The following is a 10,842-nucleotide window of genomic DNA, read 5'->3' on the forward strand; positions in this document are numbered from 1 at the left end:
GGAGCGGGACTCGATGATGATGCTGGGGGGGGGAACGGACACACAAGCCGGCGTGGCGGAGGGGATGGCGAAGCCGCTGGGCCGTGGGTTTTTGTGGATGTCGTGTTGGCAGCCGGCTGGATGTGATGTGAGGAAGCCGCGGGAGACTTTGTCCTTCGCGAATCTTTTTGCGGTCTGGGCTTGCTGTACATAACTACCTACCCGGGAAGCCCTTACCCCAAAAAGCATTCGCGGAGGGCGCATTCGCCGAAGGAGCAGCAGCTGCGGTCGCCGAGCCTTGGACTTTAATCTATCTAGACTCGGAGCTTCTATTATTAATTCCTGGCACCTTTCCCTCCCCCCCCCCCACACCCCCCCCCCGTTCCCCACACCCCCCATGCTGTGAGTGTATATATGTGTCTCTCTAGATATATATGTAGTGAGGGAAATAAACACCCTTTCCCTCCCACGTCTCCATCCATCACCACCACCCCCGCCCCTGAACCACCTTCCGACTCCGCTTGGTGTATGTGTCCCCCCACCCCTCCAAACGTTCCAACAGTCTCCTACCCTAACTTTTTTTGGTTTTAAATCCACTTTTGCCTAACGGAGCAGATCGCACCTTTATTTGGCTAAACTGTACCGTGGTTGGGTTTGGGTTTTGGTTGGTTTAGGTTTGTTGGTGGGTTTTTGTTTTTTTTTTTTGGTAATAGAAAAATAAACATAGAATAAAACTTCCAAAAAAGTTCTCCTACCAGCACCTTTCCCCCCTCCTCCTTCCCTTCCCCCCTCACTCCACGGCATAACCTTGTTTAAGGGGGGGGGGGGGGGGGGGGGGGGGGGGGGGGGGGGGGAATATGGGTGTCCTGGTTGATCGGGATTAATTCATAAATATCTTTGGAGCGATTCATTAAATGCTCCGTAATGGGAAGCCTCGGCTTCTTTCGAGGTGGGGAGGGTGGGATTTACTGGGATCACCCCATAAATAATAGGGAGGGAGGAGGAGGGGGAGGCGCCCGGCACCGCCGCGGTTTGGGGGAGACCCCAGTTAGCAGGAGATGCACCATGGAAGCGCTTGCCAAAGGCGCCTCCCTCTCCCCCCCCTGCCCACTTACAACCTGATTTTAAGCAACTTGCAGTCCAGCGAACCCTCCTCTCCCTCTTTCCTTACAAGCTACTGCCCTGAAAAGGGTAAAAAAAGGCAGGAGCCGGGGGGAAAACCCAGCCGAGGCGATGCTTTTTTTGGACGAGGGTGATTGCCAAGCGAGCAGAGCAGCCTCAGCACCAGCCTCCCTGGTTCTGAACATTGCCTTGTAGCATGCACATAGCTCTGAGAGAAGCTTTTCCAGGCAAGAGTTGGGAGAAAGCTGCGTTTTCCCCTCTCTTTGCAGTGGCTTACCCAGCCCGGATTCCCGTGGGCAAGAAACAGCGAGCAAAAAACAACCCTCCCCCTTCGCTTGCCGCCCCCCCCCAAAAAAAAGAAGGAGCCGATGAAAGAGCAGATCTGTCCGTGCAGATCAGCTTCGTGAGGGAAAGACAAGATCTGAGCAGCAAGTTGGTAGCAGAGTGGCCGCTTTGACGCGACACAGGGGCCTATGCTTTGTAAAAGAGAAAAAGAGGTGGGGGGACGAGCCGGCGGCTCAACTGTTCCAAACTCGGAGGGTTCTCCCCTTTGCTCCCTGCAGCGGCAGGGAGGAAGATCCGCCTGAGAAAGGGCTGATGTTGCATTTCAGGGAAGGCTGCACTGGAGAGAGATCAGGCGAGGACCACAGGCGAGGCTCAGAGTTGGTGTTTCTCGAGAGATAAAAGAGATTTTGGAGACCTGCCTGCACTTTGGGAAAGAGTAAAAGGCCGACTAAGGGCTAAGCAAGGGAAAGAGGTGAAGGGAAAGCACCTTGGTGCTTCCTCTCCCTCCTTTTCTTCTTGCTCAGGACACGTAGATGGCTTGATGCAAACACAGGTGGAAGGGTCACAATATCTTTCAAGTAGACTCATGTTTTCCTAATTATTTATCCTCTTCTATTTAAGGGGGGGGGGGGAAGGCAAACAAGTGACGTGTTTGCCCTTTCTGATGTCTAGCAAACCTCTTGATGGGGGGTGTGTGTGTTTATTCATGGGAGAGTATTTTAAAGGGAGAGGCAAGGGAACTTGGGGGAAATCAGAAAAGAGGTGTCGTAAGAGGCATCAACCAAGCTCAGGCTAAGAAAGCATCTTCTCTCTTCCCTGTCTATTGCCATCCTTCCTGAGGGTTGAAACCAGGAGTGATTTGTTTGTCTTTTTTTAGTGGGGGGGGGCTATTTGTGGAAGCAGCTCGAGTGACAATCTGAGCCTCGACGGTGGCACTTGGACATCTCTTTCCCTCACTAGCAAACTGTTGCTCCTGTGCTAAGGGACTTGGGAAGGGGAGCAGTCAGAGTGGGAACCGGGGAGGAGGGAGAGATGAGGAGCTTCCCCCAGATGGACTCCACTGGGCAGTTCCTCTCCCTGCCCTGCCTCTCTCCCTGTCCTCTCACCTCCAAGGTTTTTATCCACAGCATGGAAAATTGAATACATCGAGGTGGGGGGTTGGAATTTGTGCCAAACATCCGTTCCCAGGGTTTGTTTTTGGGTTTGGGTTGGTTTTATTTTTGTTTTGTTTTGTTTTTTTCTGGGGGGGGGGGGCTTCCCTGGCCCTCTTCTCCTCCTTTTTCTCTCACCAGGACTGGGGGAGAAGGGCTGCTGGGCTGGATTTGAAGACCCTCCAGCTGTAGAGCGTTTTCATGATGGGGTTGAGTGTGTGTCTGTCAGCCAGGTGAGCCAGGGAGGAGCAGAGAATTCCCCCCCACCCCACCCCGCAAGCATTTAACCCTCTTCTCCCTTTCTTTTGCTCCCTTTGTTCCCTCAGGTACGACTGAGCTGTTGAGGTCTGGAGCTGCTGCAGGAGCAATGAAGACTGCAGGGCAGGTGAGAGAAGCGATGGAACCGGTTTTACCCACACACGTGACCCTAAAGGGATGTCACACAGGCTGGGGGGTGAGAGTCCCTTCCCTCATCACCCAAACAGGTGCCCAGGGAGGAGAGCTGTAGCCCCCAGCCTGGCTCCCCTTTTCTCACCCCTTCCATGTGCTGATTGCAGGCAGGCTCAGCCTAACCCTAGCGACCCCCAGCCCAAACACTGGTTCCCCCGCACAGGACAAAGAGGTCAGGACATGAAAATAACACAGGGGGAAAAAGAAATCCCCCCAAAACTTGGCTTAGATTCTGTGTGGCATTGACGTGGAGAGGAACCAGTTCCTGTGTGGAGGGGCTGGAGATGGCAAAACATTGCCCGGCTTTGCCGAAAAGGGCCTTTTTCACCTCATTCCTCTGTCTTTGTTCACTGTGTGACACTCTCTCCCCCTGCACAACTCGGCATCTGCAGTCCTGCTAGTTTTTATCTTGTAGTTTGTTCTTATTTTGGTGCTTTGGTTTGGGTGGTTTTTTTAACCCACGACACGCAGCACAATTTTTTGCCTACCACACATAGCAAACTGAGAGAGGAAATGAAGTTATAACTCAGGGCTTAAAAACCAAAAGGCCTCATCTCATTCAAAAACCAAACCCCAACAAAGCATCACTGCTTTTAGGTACAAGTGATTATCCTCTTGCTCCCTTCTCAGACGTGATCTTGGAGCGATAGGAAACAGGTGAAAAGTTTTTAGCTGAGTAACTCCAGTGAAGTCTCTTCACATTCATCGTGCTTTTGAGCTTTAAATTCAATTCAGGAGTAAATTAGACACTCAAGACTTTTTGCCAGAAGTCAGCTGGTTTGGTTTTGGAGTATGGTTGGGTTTTGTTTTGTTTTTTTTTCCCTGTCCTTTCATTTTTGGCATCTGATTTCTCACTCATCCACGAAGTGCAACGTACGGTTTGCTGTAAAGCAACCGAAAACTGAAGGCTGCCAGCGTGGGCAGATGCCACCAGAAGTGAGAGGCTACAGTGGGATCTCCCTTAGGTCAAGCACTTTGCTAGGAGCCATAAAACTATGCAGTGCTTTACTGGGATTGCCTCATTTACCACCAAAACAGACAAACTCTGCTTATTTGGAGACAGGAGAGAAAAGCAGATCCTCGTAAGCAAGGATGGAAAAGAGCCTCAAGTACATCTCTCTCCTAGACCAGCATTCAATTTCCCCTCCACCCCACCCCAAACAGGAGGTATCAAATACTAAACTAGTACTGTGCTTGAAGTTGCTTTTTTTCCCCCAAAGGTCAAGGCATATATTGCTATGAGTGTGGGGGTCAGTGCTTGTTAATTTACATCTGTTACTGCTCTTAATGCAATTATAGAAAGGCTAAGGGCCTATGAATAAAATTGCTGCTGAAGGCCTCTGAGCCTCCTGGATTGCTGTCAGCTAAGGGCTGTAAAAATCAGGGCCTCATGAAAGAATGAATAATACTTTTGCCTTCCCCTCTTTCTACACTCCTACCCCCACCCCCCCCCCAAAAGAAAAAGATCAGTATTTGCATCACCTCAGTTCTCATTTCTCATTCTTTCTCTTTTAAATCTCTTGTCCCAAAGACACTGGGCTGTAATATTCCTAAGATGCCATCTCATGACTCCTAGCAAAGGACGCCCCTAAACTCACCTTTCTTGTCATAGCAGTGTATGTTTCCAGGCAAGTTTCACAGTGGTTCTTGCTTGTGTAGCTTGCAGTAACTATCAGCTCGCCCTGAAATGCTGGTAGGTGCTTAGCTTTTAAGTATACTTTTGTTTTAGGTATACTTTGGAAGAGGCTTTTTCATAAAAAATGTACCTCACCCCCCCCCAAAATAAATCCCTTTTGGCTTTTATTTTTTTTTTACTATTAGTTACATCCCACGGTCAGCAGGAGCAGGTTAATTTGGTTGTCTCTCCCCACCAGAAAAATACCAAGAAGTTAAAAAAGAGAACAAGTGGTTCTATTTCCTTTTCTTCCTCTGAAATATGTTAGAGAGGCTAATTAGAGAGTTGCTGAGTAGGGTTTGTGACTCTCTGGGAAGTCTGTTTTGTCAAAATATTGCCGCTTGTTTAGCAGGAGTACTGGAACCTCCCTGATAACCAGTTAGCTGTTCTTAGACCAGGCTCAGCTGCCCCTGTATCTGTCTGGCCTAGGGAGGGGAAGAGTGAAAAGCCTGATGAAGCCTAATTAGCAGCAGAAGTGGCAGGGAAGGTGAGCAGCTTTATTGTCCTACAGACGTGAGAAGCAGTCCAGGGTTGAAAACAAGAGGCTATGGGGAGCTCAGCCTTGGAGAGAAACGTTACAGCAGCCAAACTTAGTCTGGAATGGGACTGTGCTGGTTCACTCTGATTTCTATTTGTGAATGTAAGCAGGGAAAAGATGCCTTTGGACCTGCAGCAGTGTCCGTGGATGTTGTCTGGAGCAGGGAGAAGAAGCTGCCCCTCGTTTAAATACAGGCAGTTCTCTGTATGGGCAGCCTGGTGTTGCTCAGAACAATGCACGAAGGCACAGGGTTGGTCACACACCTGCGTGCACACAAAATAACTAGGTCTGGGAATATAAAATGGTGTTTGTTTGTTTTTCTTTTCCCCAGCATTTTTGTTGTAATTCTGTGGAGTTGAGCTTCCTCATTTGTAGAAGAGAGTTACAAGACTTGTCCCTGTGAAACTCCCAAGTTTCCACTTAAAAATAGGAAGTGTTGCCTCTGGTTTACGGCATCCTCGATGCTGTTGGTTGGGTGCATTTGGAAGGATGATAGAAGATGCTTTATCAGTTACTATATTTACATGTGAAGAAAGGCATCGCAGCAGCAACGTGACACAAGTCTCTAAGTCTCTAGCAGAAGTGAGTCTTAGTCTCTACTGAGCCTCACTAGGGTTGGTACCCACTGCCCGTCCACTCCACGTTGCCACGCTACAGCTTCCAGCACAGATCAATGTTCCTGTCCCCATGGCAGGCAGCCACGAGTGGGGGCAAGGACATATATTGTGGTACTTACGATACCCACACTGGTCAAAAGGATGCAGCATTAACCTCCTCAGAAAGACCATTCCTTTGAGTCCAGCCAGAGGCAGCTGTGACTCCTGCCTCTGTGCGAGGTGGCTGAGCTGTGGCGTTAGTCCCAGTGTCTCAGAACCACTTTGTTCTCTCTGAAGCAAGCATAGGTGGGACACAGGGGAGGAAAAGGGAGGTGAATTTAATTTCCTCTTGATTTTATTAGAGGATTCCCCCAAAGCTTTTTCTCTGGCAAAGCTCTGATTTCCTCCTGTTCTCCTTTGCTCTCCCATTACAGCAGCTCTGTCTCCCGGTAGGTGTCCACTTTGCTGGCCAGCAAAATTCCTGAAAGGGTTGTTGGCAACTTCACCCCACAGCTGCAGGTGGCAGCTCCAGTTTGGAATGGAGTTTTTGAGAAGGGGCTCCGAGTATCTCGAGTTTCTAGGCCAATAATCTAGCAAGCAATTTACTCCAAATAAAGTCAGGGCGTGCCCAGGAAAATGGGCTCCATCATCCCTAATTTTCAGTGAGCCTTAAGTGAGCAGAATGGGATAATGCAGTGCTAAATAACCATGGGCTTTGCTGTAGACAAAGCTGAGCTGCTAGGGAAACCTGGATGTTTCCAGTTTGCATCCAAAGCTTTCTGTTAAAGGGAATGACCAGAGGAGGGAAGGAAAAATCTGCTGAGAATTTGATTGGTTTAAATAATGCAATTCCAAAATGAGAAGCAACAACAAAAAGCAAACCAAAACAAACAAACAAACAAAAAAAAGAAATCTGTGGGGAGATTTCCATGGACTAATTACATAAAGTTTTTAAAGGGCATGATACTTCCATTTCCCCTCCTGGAATTATCCTCCCTCATGTGAATGTTTTTCTCCCCAGTCAATGTGGGAAAGTGCTATCAACTCGGTGCCCACCCCACGCTTGAGTTTCTACCTTTGCTGAAGCAAATAAGTACTTCTCCAGCAGAGGAATGGAGACAAGCACTGAAGACCCATGTGCTGTTGTGCATCTTGTGGAGTTTGAGTCCCAGCTGTGTAGATCTAAGTCAGTGCTAATGGTGGTGTCCACTCTTGGTGCAAGTAGTAGGAAGGGAAGGAGGAAATGGCCTAGAAGAGCATGCTTGATCCTGAGCTGAGCGAACTGCTTGCCCAGAGGGGTTGTGGAGACTCCTTCTCTGGAGAGATTCCAAACACAGCTGAGCAACCTGCTGTGGGTGACTGCTTTAGCAGGAGAGATTAGACTAGATTCATAGGTTCAAAAAATGGTTTGATTTGGAAAGGACCTGGAAGATCACCTAGTTCCAACTCCCCTGCCATAGGCAGGGACAGATTCCACTAGCCTAGGTTGCTCAAGACCCCCTCCAACCTGGTCTTGAGCACCTCCAGGGAGGGGGCATCCACAACCTCGCTTGCAACCTGTTCCAGTATCTCGTCACTGTAAAGAATTTCTTCCTAGTGTCTAGGTGGGATCCAGAGGTCCCTTCCGATACTCCCCCACGCTTGGGTCTGGGGGTTCTGTGAGCAGCGTACAGCATTCTCTCTGGAATAATCAGCATTCCCCACGAGAGAAATGAAGACCCAAAAGGCTGGTTAATTCGAAGGGCAGGGGAGAAGTGACCCACAGCCATGGCACTGTCAGTTCCTTAACCTCAACATGCATAGTCAGCAGTAGTCATGTAACAGAAGTACCCTGAGCATCCAGGGGAAGACGGAGAAGCCAAAGCAAGAACATCTCAATGCCTTTGCTTTTCTTTGGGTGACTTGCTAAAAATCCTGCATGTCCTCATCGGTAGCCAGCTGATGCTAGGCCTTTGTTCTGGTTTCCTTTCTAAACCTCTTTGATTGTGGTGTTATATTTTAGTTATTCCAGCCTCAATAATTCTGTGATTAGACCTCTGAGATCATCAAATAATGACCAGCTCTGTTTTGTCACGTTGGAAATGACGCAGTGCTTTAAGAGAAGAGGTAACTGGTGGGATTGGTAGCAGGGAAGAGCAGGCTTTTCCATAAGGTACTTACTTGTTCAACAGAGCGTGGCAGAGTCCTGCCTTAGCTGTTAGAAGTTCCAGGCTGCACCAAGTTGTTTGCCAGTTTTGAAGCAAACAGATACTCATAGCTAATTTGCTGTCTGTGGGCAGATGCACAGTGAGGGTATCCCTGCCTGGACAGTTGTCGACTCTAGACATGTGGCATCTTGCTCCTCAGGGAGTCTTCAGTCCCAAAGGTAGGGCCAGGCAGAATTCCCGATTGGAAGAATTGGTTTTGTTTTTTTTTTTCCTCAGGAAGGGGGAAAGAGACATCCTAAAGCACTGGGACAGACGACGTGGCTTTGAGGAGGGTTGATTTTCCACACTGTTTGGTAACTTTCTTTTCTTTCTAAATTAGGGCTTAAGAAGCCCAACCCAAAAATTAGCAGGCTTGTAAAAATAAAATATTTGTTTGCTGTCACTTCCCAGACTTGTCCTCAAAGCAACGCTTCTGTCACCCTCCTTACCCTCCTGGGACCAGCTGCTGGGGAAGTAAAGATACGATGCAGGTAGAGAAATTACTAAATGCAACTCACAATGGCAAGACAAGTTTCTATTTCTGCTCTTTCAGTCCTCACTCTGCTTCATTGTTCCTCCTTATCCTTTGTCCCATCTCTCTCTTTTCCTTTCCTCATGTCTCCCAGATCTTCACCCACCTCTGGAAAGGCCCTCAGCTGATTCCCCTGCTCTGCTGTGTCTCCTGCCTTATTTTCTAACCATACTCCTGGTGAATACAGGATGTCCAAACTGGGAGGCAGGGCAGAAGGCAGAGGAGTGAGCCTGCATCTGGGGAAGCTGATTCAGCAGATGTGATCACCAGCTGGCTTGTCCCAGCTTTGGATGATCCCAAAGTTCATCATGAAGCAGGTGGCAGGGCCTGTCGATGTAAGTGTGAGAAACTTCCCCTTTCAGCTGCTGGGTTCTGGTGTGCAGGTTCCTCACCTTAAAAACTCATAGGTAAACGAGGGTGGTTGGTGCCTGTTGCACCAGGGGCTTGGTGTGGCCAGGTTAGACATGGATCCCCTATCTGCAGCATGGGAGTTACAGGTCACGCCAGAGGAGGGTGTGCTCCTTGCATCGCAACGTCGAGGCAAGCAGAGGGGAGCAATCTGCTGCCCGCAAATGGGCTTTGTTCAGGTGAATTCCACGCACTCAGAGAGGCTTTGGTGAGTGGTTGTTTGTGTTTGTGTCACGCTGCTGTAGCAAAAGGCTGACCTGAACCGAGCCTGGGAGGAGAAAGAGGGGGAAGGAAAAAAACCTCCCAGCTTGATGGTACCGATTTGTGCATGGAACTCTAAAGGTCCACATGCCAGTAGGTCACCCACACTGTCCTCTTGGGCTTTAGGTAGTGCTTGGGTCTGGTGTGCCAGAGAAGAGCAGGGTGCCACGTCACCAAGCTGCAACGCTGGGGAGCTCTGCTCAGCAGGATCCCAGGAGAAGGGATCTTGTGCTGAAGTGGAACCATAAAAGCTTATGGTTTCTTAAAGCCTCATCTTTTCCTTTTGAAAAATAAAAGGTATGCTTGTGAAAAAGAAGGGGGAAATAAAAGCCAACAATCAGTTACCTTTTGGGTTTAAATTAAATTAAGACTTCATATTCAATGTCAAAGCAGAATGCAACTGATTTGTGTTAGTGCACGACAGCAAAGAGGTAAAATGGCAAAGATAAGAAGATAAACCTTTTCTTTTTAATTGCCTTGTTGGTGGTTGCTTTGGGTTGGTTTTTTTTACTGACAAAAATTAAAAGGGAAATCATAATTTCCCTTCTAGTTTTAGTTTTAGTTTTCCAAGTGCTTCCTGGTTTGGCTCCTGGAAATAAAATCAGTATCAGAGGGGGGAAAAAAAAAAGAGAGCTTTTACTAATTTTTTTTTTCTTCCATCATCATTTTAACTTCCCACAGTGCTTTTGCTGCAATTTGAATTCTTCTTTAGCTTTCCAGATGTGCAGAATATCTCATGGCTGCCCGGACAGATGTGTAGGTGCAGGTGGGATCATACCCACAGCCACAAGTCCATGGTAGGAATAATCAAGGCAAGACAGGATCCTTCCTTGCTTTATCTGTAAGTTGAGCAGACATTTAAAGATGCTTTTCTGACTCCCAGCTTTGCCTGTACAATCAGAAAATGATACTGCATTTCCCAAATATTTACTGACTCTCTTTAGGGCCTATTCAATATTAATTATGCTGAAGTACAGGGCAGACTCTTATTAATCACAGTTGATGGTGGTGAGGACATTCAAAAACAAATATTTATTGACCTGCCATTGCTACATTTCTGTAACTTCCATTCCCCCTTTTCCTTTTTTTTTTTTTTAACCCCAAATTTTCATCATCCAGGCAGGGAAATCTTTCATGGCTGCCTGTTTTTTAACCTTGTGCTAGAAATCTCTGCACTTCATTTGCAAACCCAGCAGCTGTTTCTTGAGTGGAATGTCTACCTCCTGACCCAGGAAGGGCATTTCCTTGTCCAAGCAGGCTTCCATCAGACCTTAGCCTGACCACAGTAGGAAAGTGCTGCAAGGGGAAGCAGATGCTTCCAGGGAAGGGCCTTTTGTCTTGCTCTGCTGCAGCTCACTTTGTATTTTGCTTTATTTTCCCCTTCCTTTTCACAAAGGGTAAAACCACCTTGGTTGTATTGAAAGGCAAGCTCTAGCTGAATTTTTGCATTCCTTGTAATTGTTCAGTCAGAGAAAGCAGGAGAAAGACCTTCCAGCTCTCCCTGACAGATCATGCTCACTGTGAATTCCTGTTTGTTAGGATTTGGAAGTTTCCCTAGGATGTAGTTCTGGTGCTGTGTGACTGTGTTTACATACGTAGCAAACCCACCAGCAATAAATATCCTGCCTTCATTAATTCTCTGCCCCGTGTTACATCTAC

The 10,842-nt window shown here is 47.9% G+C and overlaps 1 long non-coding RNA gene across 1 annotated transcript in view; it reads left to right on the forward strand.

Annotated features, from left to right (window-relative positions):
• LOC135180146 (uncharacterized) overlaps positions 1-9,753 on the forward strand; it is a 31,192-nt gene extending 21,439 nt beyond the window's left edge. Inside the window, exons 5-9 of the long non-coding RNA XR_010304295.1 lie at positions 2,864-2,922; positions 8,220-8,296; positions 8,394-8,473; positions 8,609-8,849; positions 8,955-9,753. This is a non-coding gene — a long non-coding RNA (uncharacterized LOC135180146). The remainder of the gene's footprint in view (positions 1-2,863; positions 2,923-8,219; positions 8,297-8,393; positions 8,474-8,608; positions 8,850-8,954) is intronic.
• Positions 9,754-10,842: the final 1,089 nt, after the last annotated feature.

Source organism: Pogoniulus pusillus, chromosome 1, assembly GCF_015220805.1.
Source record: "Pogoniulus pusillus isolate bPogPus1 chromosome 1, bPogPus1.pri, whole genome shotgun sequence".
NCBI lineage: Eukaryota > Metazoa > Chordata > Aves > Piciformes > Lybiidae > Pogoniulus > Pogoniulus pusillus.